Source organism: Carassius gibelio, chromosome A1 (genome assembly GCF_023724105.1).
Source record: "Carassius gibelio isolate Cgi1373 ecotype wild population from Czech Republic chromosome A1, carGib1.2-hapl.c, whole genome shotgun sequence".
Classification (NCBI taxonomy): Eukaryota; Metazoa; Chordata; class Actinopteri; order Cypriniformes; family Cyprinidae; genus Carassius; species Carassius gibelio.
Window position 1 is genome coordinate 20,164,202 of NC_068371.1, and position 14,685 is coordinate 20,178,886.

At 38.6% G+C, this 14,685-nt stretch overlaps 1 long non-coding RNA gene across 1 annotated transcript in view; it reads left to right on the top strand.

Annotated features, from left to right (window-relative positions):
• Positions 1–14,356, top strand: part of LOC128017293 (uncharacterized) — a 148,779-nt gene extending 134,423 nt beyond the window's left edge. The window contains exons 2-3 of the long non-coding RNA XR_008184401.1: positions 5,524–5,929; positions 13,391–14,356. This is a non-coding gene — a long non-coding RNA (uncharacterized LOC128017293). The remainder of the gene's footprint in view (positions 1–5,523; positions 5,930–13,390) is intronic.
• Positions 14,357–14,685: the final 329 nt, after the last annotated feature.

The following is a 14,685-nucleotide window of genomic DNA, read 5'->3' on the forward strand; positions in this document are numbered from 1 at the left end:
CATAAATATAAGTGCAATATATCAAAGTTTATTCCATATGTGTGCCAATCTTCCTGTTGCCAGCAGGTGGCGCTATCGTTATAATGGAATATTGGCCTTCAGATGTGTTCAAGCCAGGACCCTTATCACACATGTGAAGTTTGGGCAAGATTGGACATTTTATGCCGGAGTTATAACATCTTTTATTCCCATGGCGAGACATCGAACTTCGTCATGGCGCCATGGACACGCCTTTTAACAAAAACTCAAGATCTTCACAACTAAACATCACACACGTCTTTAGATTAGACTGACCACAAAAAAAGACATTGATGTCATAAAATTTCTAGGAGTAGTTTGTGACAGTGTAAAATGTGTCACTTCCTGTTGCCAATAGGTGGCGCTATGACTATAACTGAATATTGGCTTGTAGATCTGTTCAGGTCAAGAGTCTTATCAAACAAGTGAAGTTTGGGGCAGATTGGACATTGTATGTCTGAGTTATAGCACCATCATTTTTCATGGCGAATCATCGAAATTTGTCAGGCCGCCATGGACACGCCCTTTAACGAAACCTCAATTCCTTCGCAATTTAACATCGCAAAGGGCTTTAGATTACACTGACCAAGTTTGGTGCTGATCTGAATAAATCTCTAGGAGGAGTTCGTTAAAATACAACCCCTGAAAATGACAAAAACACCACCAATTTTGCAGGGAAAATTAAAAATAACCGACTTCCTGTTTGGATTCGGATTTTGTACCAAGAGACTTTTTTGTAGGTATTGGAGAGTTACATGTGTGTACCAATTTTTGTACATGTACGTGAAACATAGCTCGAGGCGCACTCCGTTGAAAGGGTATAGGTGGCGCTATCGAGCCATTCTGCCACACCCGGTGGAATATTGGCCTGCACATCTGTTCAGGTCAGGACTCTTATCACACATGTGAAGTTTGGGGAAGATCGGACATTTTATGCCTGAGTTATAACATGTTTTATTCCCATGGCGAGACATCGAACATCGTCATGGCGCCATGGATACGCCTTTTAACAAAAACTCAAGATCTTCACAACTGAACATCGCACAGGCCTTTAGACTAGACTGACCTCAAAAAAGACATTGATGTCAAAAAATTTCTAGGAGTAGTTCGTCGCAGTGTAAAATATGTCACTTCCTGTTGCCAATAGGTGGCGCTATGACTAAAACTGAATATGGGCATGTCAATCTGTTCAGGATCAGAGTCTTATCAAACATGTGAAGTTTGGGTCAGATTAGACATTGTATGTCTGAGTTATAGCAACTTCATTTTTCATGGCGAATCATCGAAATTCGCCAGGCCGCCACGGACACGAACTGGAACGAAAACTCAAGATCTTCGCAATTTAACATTGCAAAGGCCTTTAGATTAGGCATACCAAATTTGGTGTTGATCTGAATTAATCTCTAGGAGGAGTTCGTTAAAATACAACGCATGGAAATGGCAAAAATGACAAAAAATTTGCTCATGAAATAAAAAATATCTGACTTCCTGTTGGGTTTAGAATTTTGCTCCAAGAGTCTTTTTTGTAGGTCTTGGTGTGTTACATGTGTGTACCGATTTTCATACATGTGCGTGAAACGTAGCTCGAGGCGCACACCGCTGAACGTGTATAGGTGGCGCTATCGAGCCATTTTGCCACGCCCACTTCTGAAACCCATATCAGACGTAAATTTTCGCCAGTTCGGAGGTGTGTGCAAATTTTCATGACTTTTTGAGTATGTTTAGGCCTTCAAAAAGGTGATTCATTTGGCACCGTAATAATAATAATAATAATAATAATAATAATAATAATAATAATAATAATAATAATAAACGAAGCAGATACAATAGGGTCCTCACACCTTCGGTGCTCGGGCCCTAATTAAAGCTGCAAGCAGCGATGAACGGGCCCTCGCACCCGGGCTCACCGCCATCGTGTGGCTTTAGTAAAAAGGTGAACATTGAGAAATATCAGAGATGTATAAAGTACTAGAGAACCATACTTGAGTAAAAGTACAAGTGCTCTATCAAAAAAGTGACTTGAGTAGAAGTAGAAGTGCTCTTTAAGCACCACACTTAAGTAGAAGTACTAAAGTATTCAACATTTTTTGTACTTAAGTATTGCAAGTAGTCTATTTTAAAATTTACTACTCAAGTACTGAAAGTAAAAGTAGAAGTATTGTGTTATGTAGCTATTAAAGAAAGTAGTCAAAAGTTTGAACATATTGTTTTTACTATTTCAAATGATTAACCTAAAGGACAACCACAATTCCTTTGACTGTAACTTCTTGTAAACAAAAAACGCTTTCTAGGGTTAGTTAGCCCAATTTGCAAAATGATGTCATTACCCTCATGTTGTTTCAAACCCTTAAGACATCAGAGGGTCATTTAGAATTTTTTGAAGCATCGAAAATACATTTTGGTCCAAAAATAGCAAAAACTACGACTTTATTCAGCATTGTCTTCTCTTCCGTGTCTGTTGTAAGACAGTTAAAAACAAAGCAGTTTGTGATATCTGGTTCGCGAACGAATCATTCGATGTAACCGGATCTTTTTGAAACAGTCCACCAAATCGAACTGAATCGTTTTAAACAGTTCGCGTCTCCAATACGCATTAATCCACAGATGAATTAAGCTGTTAACTTGTTTAATGTGTCTGACACTCCCTCTGAGTTAAAACAAACCAATATCCCGGAGTAATTCATTGACTCAAACAGTACACTGACTGAACTGATGTGAAGAGAGAACTGAAGATGAACACCGAGCCGAGCCAGATAATGACTCGTTCACGAGTCAAGAACCGTTTCTGTCAGACGCGTCCGATTCGTGAACCGAGGAGCTGATGATACTGCGCATGTGTGATTTAGCGTGAAGCAAACCGACACACAGAGCGTCTGGAACCGAACTGATTCTTTTGGTGATTGATTCTGAACTGATTCTGTGTTAATGTTATGAGCCCATGTGCAGTCAACGCCAATGACGCCATTGCATCGAGCGCAAAAGAATCGGTGAACTGTTTTCTTCAACGGGTTTATTGAATCGAACTGTCAGAAAGAACTAACGTTACTGGTCATCAACCGGTTCTTGACTCGTGAACGAGTCATTATCTGGCTCGGCTCGGTGTTCATCTCTCTCTTCACAGCAGTTCAGTCAGCACGCGCAGTCTCGCTTGATTCGCTCAATGATGTGCCAGCTTCATCAAACCTGCCATCTACAGTTCTGGCAGTGGTTTGTAATGGAATGATTCGTAACATTATTATAATTGTAACGAGTAACGATGCAGCACATAAAAAAAATATCGGAGTAAAAGTATTAAACTCAGCGAAAATATGTACCGAAGTAAAAGTGGAAGTAGGAGAAAAAAATAATACTCTAGTAAAGTACAGATACCGCCTTTTAGTACTTAAGTACAGTAGTGAAGTAGTTCTACTTCGTTACTATACATCTCTGAGAAATATGCATTTAATGTCCTAAATATAAGTGGAATATATCAAAGTATATCCCATATATGTGCCAATCTTACCGTTGCCAGAAGGTGGCGCTATCATTATAATGGAATATTGGCCTTCAGATGTGTTCAGGCCAGGACATTTATCAAACATTTGAAGTTTGGGGAAGATTGAACATTTTATGCTTGAATTACAACAACTTCTCTTGCTGTGGCAAGACATCAAATTTTGTCATGGCGCCATGGAAACGCCCTTTAACAAAAACTCAAGATCTTCAAAAGTTAACATTGCACAGGCCTTTAGATTAGACTGACCACAAAATATATGTTAATCTCAAAAAAATTATAGGAGTAGTTTGTCGCAGCGTAAAACATGTCACTTCCTGTTGCCAATAGGTGGCGCTATGACTATAACTGAATGTGGGCATGTAGATCTGTTAAGGGCAGAAGTTTTATCTAACATGTGAAGTTTGGGGCAGATTGGACATTGTATGTCTGAGTTACAGCAACTTCCTTTTCCATGGCGAAACATTGAAATTTGTCAGGCCGCCATGGACACGCCCTTTAACGAAATCTAAAGATCTTCGCAATTCAACATCGCAAAGGGCTTCAGATTACACTGACCAGGTTTGGTGTTGATCTGAATAAATCTCTAGGAGGAGTTTGTTAAAGTACAACCCCTGAAAATGGCAAAAACAACGCCAATTTTGCAGAGATAATTCTAAATAACCGACTTCCTGTTGGGATTCGGATTCCGTACCAAAAGACTTTTTTGTAGGTATTGGTGTGTTACATGTGTATACCGATTTTTGTACATGTACGTGAAACATAGCTCGAGGCGCACTCTGTTGAAAGTGTATAGGTGGCGCTATCGAGCCATTTTGCCACACCTGATGGAATTTTGGCCTTCAGATGTGTTCAGGTCAGGACTCTTATCACACATGTGCTGTTTGGGGAAGATCGGACATTTTATGCCTGAGTTATAATATATTTTATTCCCATGGCGAGACATCGAACTTCGTGACGGCGCCATAGACACGCCTTTTAACGAAAACTCAAGATCTTCACAACTTAACATCACACAGGCCTTTAGATTAGACTGAACACAAAAAATACATTGATGTCATAAAATTTCTAGGAGTAGTTCATCGCAGCGTAAAATATGTCACTTCCTGTTGCCAATAGGTGGCGCTATGACTATAACTGAATATGGGCATGTCAATATGTTCAGGTTCGGAGTCTCATCAAACATGTGAAGTATTGGGCACATTGGACATTGTATGTCTGAGTTATAGCAACTTCATTTTTCATGGTGAATCAACGAAATTCGCCAGGCCGCCACGGACACGCCCATTAACGAAAACTCAAAATCTTCGCAACTTAACATCGCAAATGCCTTTAGATTAGGCTTACCAAATTTGGTGTTGTTCTGAATAAATCTATAGGAGGAGTTCGTTAAAATACAACGCATGGAAATGACAAAAATGACACAAAATTTGCTCATAAAATTGAAAATAACCGACTTCCTGTTGGGTTTAGAATTTTGGTCCAAGAGTCTTTTTTGTAGGTATTGGAGTGGTACATATGTATGCCAATTTTTGTGCATGTACGTGAAACGTAGCTCGAGGCGCACACCGCTGAACGTGTATAGGTAGCGCTGTCGAGCCATTTTGCCACGCCCACTTCTGAAACCCAAATCAGACATCAATTTTCACCAGTTCGGAGGTGTGTGCAAAGTTTCATGACTTTTTGAGCATGTTTAGGCCCTCAAAAATGCGATTCATTTCGGAGAAGCGGAATAATAATAATAATAAAAAACGGAGCAATTCCAAGAGGGTCCTCGCACCATCGGTGCTCAGGCCCTAATAATAATAATAAACGGAGCAATTCCAAGAGGGTCCTCACACCATCGGTGCTCGGGCCCTAATAATAATAATAATAATAATAATAATAATAAACGGAGCAATTCCAAGAGGGTCCTCACACCATCGGTGCTCGGGCCCTAATTAAAGCTGCAAGCAGCGATGAACGGGCCCTCGCACCCGGGCTCACCGGCAGCGAGTGGCTTTAGTTAAAAGGTGAACGGTGAGAAATATGCGTTTAAACTCATAAATATAAGTAGAATATATCAATGTTTATTCCATATATGTGCCAATCTTCCTGTTGCCAGCAGGTGGCGCTATCATTATAATGGAATATTGGCCTTCAGATGTGTACAGGGCAGGACTTTTATCGAACATGTGAGGTTTGGGGAGGATTGAACCCGCCCTTTAACGAAACCTCAAGTCCTTCGCAATTTATTATCGCAAAGGGCTTTAGATTACACTGACCAATTTTGGTGTTGATCTGAATAAATCTCTAGGAGGAGTTCGTTAAAGTACAACCCCTGAAAATGGCAAAAACAACACCAATTTTGAAGGGAAAATTCAAAATAACCGACTTCCTGTTGGGATCCGGATTTCGTACCAAGAGACTTTTTTGTAGGTATTGGAGTGTTACATGCGTGTATCAATTTTTGTACATGTACGTGAAACATAGCTCGAGGCGCACTCCGTTGAAAGTGTATAGGTGGCGCTATAGAGCCATTCTGCCACACCCGGTGGAATATTGGCCTGCAGATCTGTTCAGGCCAGGACTCTTATCACACATGTGAAGTTTGGGGAAGATCGGACATTTTATGCCTGAGTTATAACATCTTTTATTCCCATGGCGAGACATCGAACTTCATCGCGGTGCCATGAACAAGCCTTTTAACGAAAACTCAAGATCTTCACAACTGAACATCGCACAGGCCTTTAGATTAGACTGACCACAAAAAAGACATTGATGTCATAAAATTTCTAGGAGTAGTTCGTCGCAGCGTAAAATATGTCACTTCCTGTTGCCAATAGGTGGCGCTATGACTATAACTGAATATGCGCATGCCAATCTGTTCAGGTCAGGAGTCTCATCAAACATGTGAAGGTTGGGGCAGATTGGTCATTGTATGTCTGAGTTATAGCAACTTCCTGTTTCATGGCGAATCATCGAAATTCGCCAGGCCGCCACACACAGGCCCTTCAACGAAAACTCAAAAGCTTCGCAATTTAACATCGCAAAGGCCTTTTGATTAGGCATACCAAATTTGGTGTTTATCTGAATGAATCTCTAGGAGGAGTTCGTTAAAATACAACGCATGGAAATGACAAAAATGAAACAAAATTTGCTCATAATATTAGAAATAACCGACTTCCTGTTGGGTTTCGGATTTTGCTCCAAGATACTTTTTTGTAGGTATTGGAGAGTTACATGTGTATACCGATTTTCACACATGTACAGTATTGTTCAAAATAATAGCAGTACAGTGTGACTAACCAGAATAATCAAGGTTTTTCGTATATTTTTTTATTGCTACGTGGCAAACAAGTTACCAGTAGGTTCAGTAGATTCTCAGAAAACAAACAAGACCCAGCATTCATGATATGCACGCTCTTAAGGCTGTGCAATTGGGCAATTAGTTGAATTAGTTGAAAGGGGTGTGTTCAAAAAAATAGCAGTGTGGCATTCAATCACTGAGGTCATCAATTTTGTGAAGAAACAGGTGTGAATCAGGTGGCCCCTATTTAAGGATGAAGCCAACACTTGTTGAACATGCATTTGAAAGCTGAGGAAAATGGGTCGTTCAAGACATTGTTCAGAAGAACAGCGTACTTTGATTAAAAAGTTGATTAGAGAGGGGAAAACCTATAAAGAGGTGCAAAAAATTATAGGCTGTTCAGCTAAAATGATCTCCAATGCCTTAAAATGGAGAGCAAAACCAGAGAGACGTGGAAGAAAATGGAAGACAACCATCAAAATGGATAGAAGAATAACCAGAATGGCAAAGGCTCAGCCAATGATCACCTCCAGGATGATCAAAGACAGTCTGGAGTTACCTGTAAGTACTGTGACAGTTAGAAGACGTCTGTGTGAAGCTAATCTATTTTCAAGAATCCCCCGCAAAGTCCCTCTGTTAAAAAAAAGGCATGTGCAGAAGAGGTTACAATTTGCCAAAGAACACATCAACTGGCCTAAAGAGAAATGGAGGAACATTTTGTGGACTGATGAGAGTAAAATTGTTCTTTTTGGGTCCAAGGGCCACAGGCAGTTTGTGAGACGACCCCCAAACTCTGAATTCAAGCCACAGTACACAGTGAAGACAGTGAAGCATGGAGGTGCAAGCATCATGATATGGGCATGTTTCTCCTACTATGGTGTTGGGCCTATTTATCGCATACCAGGGATCATGGATCAGTTTGCATATGTTAAAATACTTGAAGAGGTCATGTTGCCCTATGCTGAAGAGGACATGCCCTTGAAATGGTTGTTTCAACAAGACAATGACCCAAAACACACTAGTAAACGGGCAAAGTCTTGGTTCCAAACCAACAAAATTAATGTTATGGAGTGACCAGCCCAATCTCCAGACCTTAATCCAATTGAGAACTTGTGGGGTGATATCAAAAATGCTGTTTCTGAAGCAAAACCAAGAAATGTGAATGAATTGTGGAATGTTGTTAAAGAATCATGGAGTGGAATAACAGCTGAGAGGTGCCACAAGTTGGTTGACTCCATGCCAAAAAAAAACTGTGGTCATACAACTAAATATTAGTTTAGTGATTCACAGGATTGCTAAATCCCAGAAAAAAAAAATGTTTGTACAAAATAGTTTTGAGTTTGTACAGTCAAAGGTAGACACTGCTATTTTTTTGAACACACCCCTTTCAACTAATTGCCCAATTGCACAGCCTTAAGAGCGTGCATATCATGAATGCTGGGTCTCATTTGTTTTCTGAGAATCTACTGAACCTACTGGTAACTTGTTTGCCACGTAGCAATAAAAAATATACTAAAAACCTTGATTATTCTGGTTAGTCACATTGTACTGCTATTATTTTGAACAATACTGTACATAAAACGTAGCTCGAGGGGCACGCCATTGAACGTGTATACTTGGCGCTGTTGAGCCATTTGGCCACACCCACTTCTGAAACCCATATCTGACGTAAATTTTCGCCAGTTCTGAGGTGTGTGCAAAGTTTCATGACTTTTCGAGCATGTTTAGGCTCTCAAAAATGCGATTCATTTTGGAAAATAATAATAATAATAATAAATATAGCTGCAAGCAGCGATGGCGGGCTCAAGCCATCAGTGCAACGCCACCCCGGTGGCATCGGGAAAACTGTGCCCAGCGGGCATAAGCATTTACAGTAACCCTCTGGCAATCAAATTTTAAGGGATATGGCAGTTAAAGGGTTAATCCGACCCATCTAGACTTTGAAATCACATACACAGAACGATATATATAACTTTAGTAACACTTTATTTTAATATATATAAAAAATGCATCGTAGCTGACACCTAAATGAACACATTACAATTGTTTTATGACTGCAAGTCTTTTTCCTCAAATGCTATTGAGCTTCAAATTTGCGTTTGAGCCCATGTGAAAAAGTAGCATAATTTACATATGACTTACAGTTTGTTTTAATAAATATCAAACATTCAATTTAATGGTGCATGCTAGTACTTCAAGAATCTCTCAAAACCTATCTGTTCATAAAGCCTATATATAAAGTCTTAATATAGTATTCCACAATATGTTGTGCTATTCTAATATTATTGCGTTTTTTTATTGACATTGTTATTTGCTGTTATTTTTGACGTGATAAAAAAAAATTAAATATAAACTTATGCAATTGTATATATATATATATATATATATATATATATATATATATATATATTAGTGTACAGTTTTCTTTTATTGCATCTAGAAATAAGTGTTTCTGAGTTCTGTGTTTATTTTTTTTATTTTTTTTAGGAAGATTACAGCATTTAATCTCCTCAAAATAAATGTGCATATAAACCATGAACAATTTAATTGTAGCTGTATTTATAAAATGCTTACTAATGACTATTAATTTTGGGAGAAGGCTATATGAAGCAGCAACAGTTGATATTGAGGCCTAAGATATTTCTTAAGCTGTAATGATGAAAAAAACAACAACAACAACAACACAAAATTGCTTATTTTTTTTTCTGCTGGTGATTAAAGAGATGATTAAGTCTCCCTCCCTCTCTCTCTCTCTCTCTCTCTTTCTCTCTCTCTCTCTCTGACACCAAGCCCATCCCCTCTCTCACACATTCACACAAACTCAGCACACACACTTAACACACACACACTTAACACACAAACACACACACACATTACCCACAGTGACAGAGGGACAGAGTGACATTAGATGTATGGTAGTTTTTTAATTTTCTCTCATCCATATAGTGTTGTATAGTCATGAAACTATGCATATTTCCTCAGCATGACTTGTCTTCTATGTGTACATTTTGTTGAAGTGTTTAGAAGCTGCACTTAAAAAAATAAAAGACATTTACTGGTTCCTTTTTTACTGTTATTTCAAAAAATCACCATGACAAAACCATTCAAGCTATCCAAAATTCATTCGCACCTGTTCTGTAAGATAAATTCTTTAAACAGTGGTAAAAGAGGATGTGGTGCTGATCCTTCAAGAGTCACTCCAAACTTATCTGTCCATAAAGCCTATAAAGAATTATTCTTAATAGACAGTATTTCACAATACTTCAGCATATTATTCTAATTAAGTGAGGGTCATTTTATCAGTAAAATACATATTTTTCTTTGAAAGATTTCTATAAATGATTTAAATCATATTCGTTTCTACAATAATTATTTAAAAGTAATCCTATAGCTCCATCTGGTGGCCATGATTGGTACTAAGAATTGCAAGCTTGATTTATATGTTATGATAGTTTTAATTTTATGGTGGCTCCTGGACATGATAAAGCTATGAAACTTACTGTGCTTCCTTCAAATGATGACTTCTACGTATATAAAAAATTATGAAGAGTTGGAATGAAGAATGTTAAAGATATAGTAAAATAACTATTGTATTTTTTTATGTTACTTTAATAAATCGGTATGGCCACACCATTTAAGGTATCTTAAACCCATTCGCAATTTAACATCTTCAGTATACTGGCATCATGTTGAAAAAGTTTGGTGTGAACTACTTGTGTCTTCTTGGAGGAGTATGATTCATTTACAGGCTGATTTGATCATAAATCCACAATAAAATTTCTGAGTTCTGTATCAATCTGTGTTTTTGTTTGTTTATTTTCATTTTTTTATTTTTCATAGGAAGATAACTGACCCTTTACTCTCCTTTTTAATAAATGTGCTTATAAACCAAGATCAAGCTATTTATAGCTGTATTTATAAGCTGCTTATTAATGACTATTTAAGTTGGGACAAGACTTTATAAAGCATGAACTGACTATTTACTAATGAGTGCAGTTATTATAAAGTGTTACCAATGCATTTACTAATGTTAACAAATTAGACATTATTTTACAGTGTTATAAAATCCTTTAATGACTTATAAGCATTTGTGAAAGTTCTGCTTGCATTACAGCTTAGTCTTCATCTGTGAGCTGAACAGTTTTACTGTTACATCCATGAGATTATGTAAATTAAGATAAATGTAATGTCACAGGATGGAATAGGTCAGTATCAAATGAGTTTGAAATTATTATTTGCAGCACAAATAAGTATTTTTAGAATTTTGTTTTTAATTCCTGAAACTGTCAGAAAAGGATAAGGCCTAAGAGATTTCTTAAGCTGTAATGAAAACAGCAATGTTAGCAACAGCAACAAAAAATAACAATTTAAAATACATTTTTTTTTCTGGTGATTAAAGAGATGATTAAGTCTCTCTCTCTCTCTCTTTCTCTCTCTCTCTCTTTCTGTCTCTCATTGTGTCTGCCACTCAGCTCATGCCCATCCCCCACTCACAGACACACACACACACACACACACACACACACACACACACGCACACACTCAGTCAGCACACATACATTCCTCAAACAGAGGGACAGAGTGAGTTGAGATGTCTGACAGTTTTTTAATTTTCTTTTAATCATACAGTGTTGTAAAGTCATGAAACTATGCATATGTCCTCAGAATGATTTGATCTCTGTATGAATTTTTTTTTAAGTGTTTGGAAGCTGCAATTTAAAAATACAAGACAATTAATGATTCCCTTTTTACTGTCATTTCAAAAAATCACCACGACAAAACCGTTCAAGCTAACCAAAATCTGTTCGCAATTTAAGTTCCTCAATGTTTTTTCAACATGTAGACAAAGTTTGGTGAGTATAGTGAACATTTCCTGTGAGGAGTATGCATTAAATCAGAGCTCAATTTAAATATTCAAATCAAAATAGCCGACTTCCTGTTGGTCGTAGCTGATGACTGTGAATTAGAAAGTTGTCCGTCTTGAAAAGAACAATTTATGTACCAAGTTTGGTGTCTGTAGCTAAAACTAACCCCCCCACTTTTGACAAAAGGTGGCGCTATAGAGTGCCTCCTTCACGCCCTTTTAAAAGCTTTTGCCATTGTCTAGCTGTCACTAATACTGATATGTGTTTTGAGTTTCATGTAAATCTGAGCTTGTTGTCTGCCTCAAACTCACCATAACAGAACATTCAAGTTTGACACGTTGCCATGGCAACACTATATCAGATATCAATATCCCCACAACAGATTTACATTGGCCGTGTTTTGTCATTATTCTGATGAAGTTTTAAGTAAATAGAGTAAAAATAAGATGCTGAATTCAAAGCATTTGGAAAATGACTCACTTCCTGCTGCCAGTTGGTGGCGCTATAATGTTGACTCTTAATAGTCACATATATACGATCGGTATCATACAACGAACAAACCAATGAAGTTTGATCAAATTCAGGAAATGTATGTGGATGTTATTAGACATTTCCTGTTTCTCATTTCTAGCCATAATTTCCACACCTCGCCACGGGCAAACCGTTCGAGATATCAAAAATCCCCTCGCAATTTTTCATCCCCAATGTCTTGAGATCATGTTCACAGAGTTTCGTGGCGAACGGGTTGAAAACCTCAGAGGAGTATTTCAAATTCCAGAGCATGCTTTTTTTAAACAGCCCTGAATAGCTGACTTCCTGTTGGGCGGAGCCTATGACATAAAGTGTGAAAGTTGTTCGGCTCAATGAGATCTATAAGTGTACCGAGTTTCATATAAATACATGCTAGTGTGTGTGAGCTATGGTTCAAGATTTCTGACTGTGTTCCAGGGGGCGCTGTAGAGCCCCTGTGCCACGCCCGGGTCCCAGTCTCTGTGGCGTCCTGATGGCCGCAGATTCCAATGTGTGTGCCAATTTTCAAGAGTTTTTGAGCATGTTAAGGCCCCCCAAAACCCCCGGAAGTTTTAATAAAAAATAAAAAAAATAATAAGAAGAAGAATAATCCTTAGAAGAACAATAGGGCTCTTCGCCCCTTCGGGCTTGAGCCCTAATAATAATTAAAGCTGCAAGCAGCGATGAACGGGCCCTCGCACCCGGGCTCACCGGCAGCGAGTGGCTTTAGTTAATAGGTGAACGGTGAGAAATATGCGTTTAAACTCATAAATATAAGTAGAATATATCAATGTTTATTCCATATATGTGCCAATCTTCCTGTTGCCAGCAGGTGGCGCTATCATTATAATGGAATATTGGCCTTCAGATGTGTTCAGGGCAAGACTTTTATCGAACAATGTGAGGTTTGGGGAGGATTGGACATTTTATGCCTGAGTTACAACAACATCCTATTTCATGGCGAAACATCGAAATTTGTCAGGCCGCCATGGACACGCCCTTTAACGAAACCTCAAGTCCTTCGCAATTTATTATCGCAAAGGGCTTTAGATTACACTGACCAAGTTTGGTGTTGATCTGAATAAATCTCTAGGAGGAGTTCGTTAAAGTACAACCCCTGAAAATGGCAAATACAACACCAATTTTGAAGGGAAAATTCAAAATAACCGACTTCCTGTTGGGATCCGGATTTCGTACTAAGAGACTTTTTTGTAGGTATTGGTGTGTTACATGTGTGTACCAATTTTTGTACATGTACGTGAAACATAGCTCGAGGCGCACTCCGTTGAAAGTGTATAGGTGGCGCTATAGAGCCATTCTGCCACACCCGGTGGAATATTGGCCTGCAGATCTGTTCAGGCCAGGCCTCTTATCACACATGTGAAGTTTGGGGAAGATCAGACATTTTATGCCTGAGTTATAACATCTTTTATTCCCATGGCGAGACATCGAACTTCATCGCGGCGCCATGAACAAGCCTTTTAACGAAAACTCAAGATCTTCACAACTGAACATCGCACAGGCCTTTAGATTAGAGTGACCACAAAAAAGACATTGATGTCATAAAATTTCTAGGAGTAGTTCGTCGCAGCGTAAAATATGTCACTTCCTGTTGCCAATAGGTGGCGCTATGATTATAACTGAATATGGGCATGTCAATCTGTTCAGGTTCGGAATCTCATCAAACATGTGAAGTTTGGGGCAGATTGGACATTGTATGTGTGAGTTATAGCAACTTCATTTTTCATGGCGAATCATTGAAATTCGCCAGGCCGCCACGGACACGCCCTTCAACGAAAACTCAAGATCTTCGCAATTTAACATCGCAAAGGCCTTTAGATTAGGCATACCAAATTTGGTGTTGATTTGAAGAAATCTCTAGGAGGAGTTCGTTAAAATACAACACATGGAAATGACCAAAATTACACAAAATATGCTCATAATATTAAAAATAACCGACTTCCTGTTGGGTTTAGAATTTCGCTCCAAGAGTCTTTTTTGTAGGTATTGGTGTGTTACATATGTATGTCAATTTTCGTGCATGTACGTGAAACATAGCTGGAAGGCTGTTGATTTTCTTGGTATAGGTGGCGCTGTCGAGCCATTTTGCCACACCCTCTTCTGAATCCTATATCAGACAAAAATTTTCACCAGGTTTGACGCGTGTGCAAAGTTTCATGACTTTTTGAGCATGTTAAGGCCCTCAAAAATGCGATTCATTCGGGAGAATAATAATAATAAAAATAATAATAATAATAATAATAATAATAATAATAATAATAAACAAAGCAGATACAAGAGGGTCCTCGCACCTCGGTGCTCGGGCCCTAATAAACGGAGCAATTCCAAGAGGGTCCTCGCACCATCGGTGCTCGGGCCCTAATAAACGGAGCAATTCCAAGAGGGTCCTCACACCATCGGTGCTCGGGTCCTTATTAAAGCTGCAAGCAGCGATGAACGGGCCCTCGCACCCGGGCTCACCGGCAGCAAGTGGCTTTAGTAAATAGGTG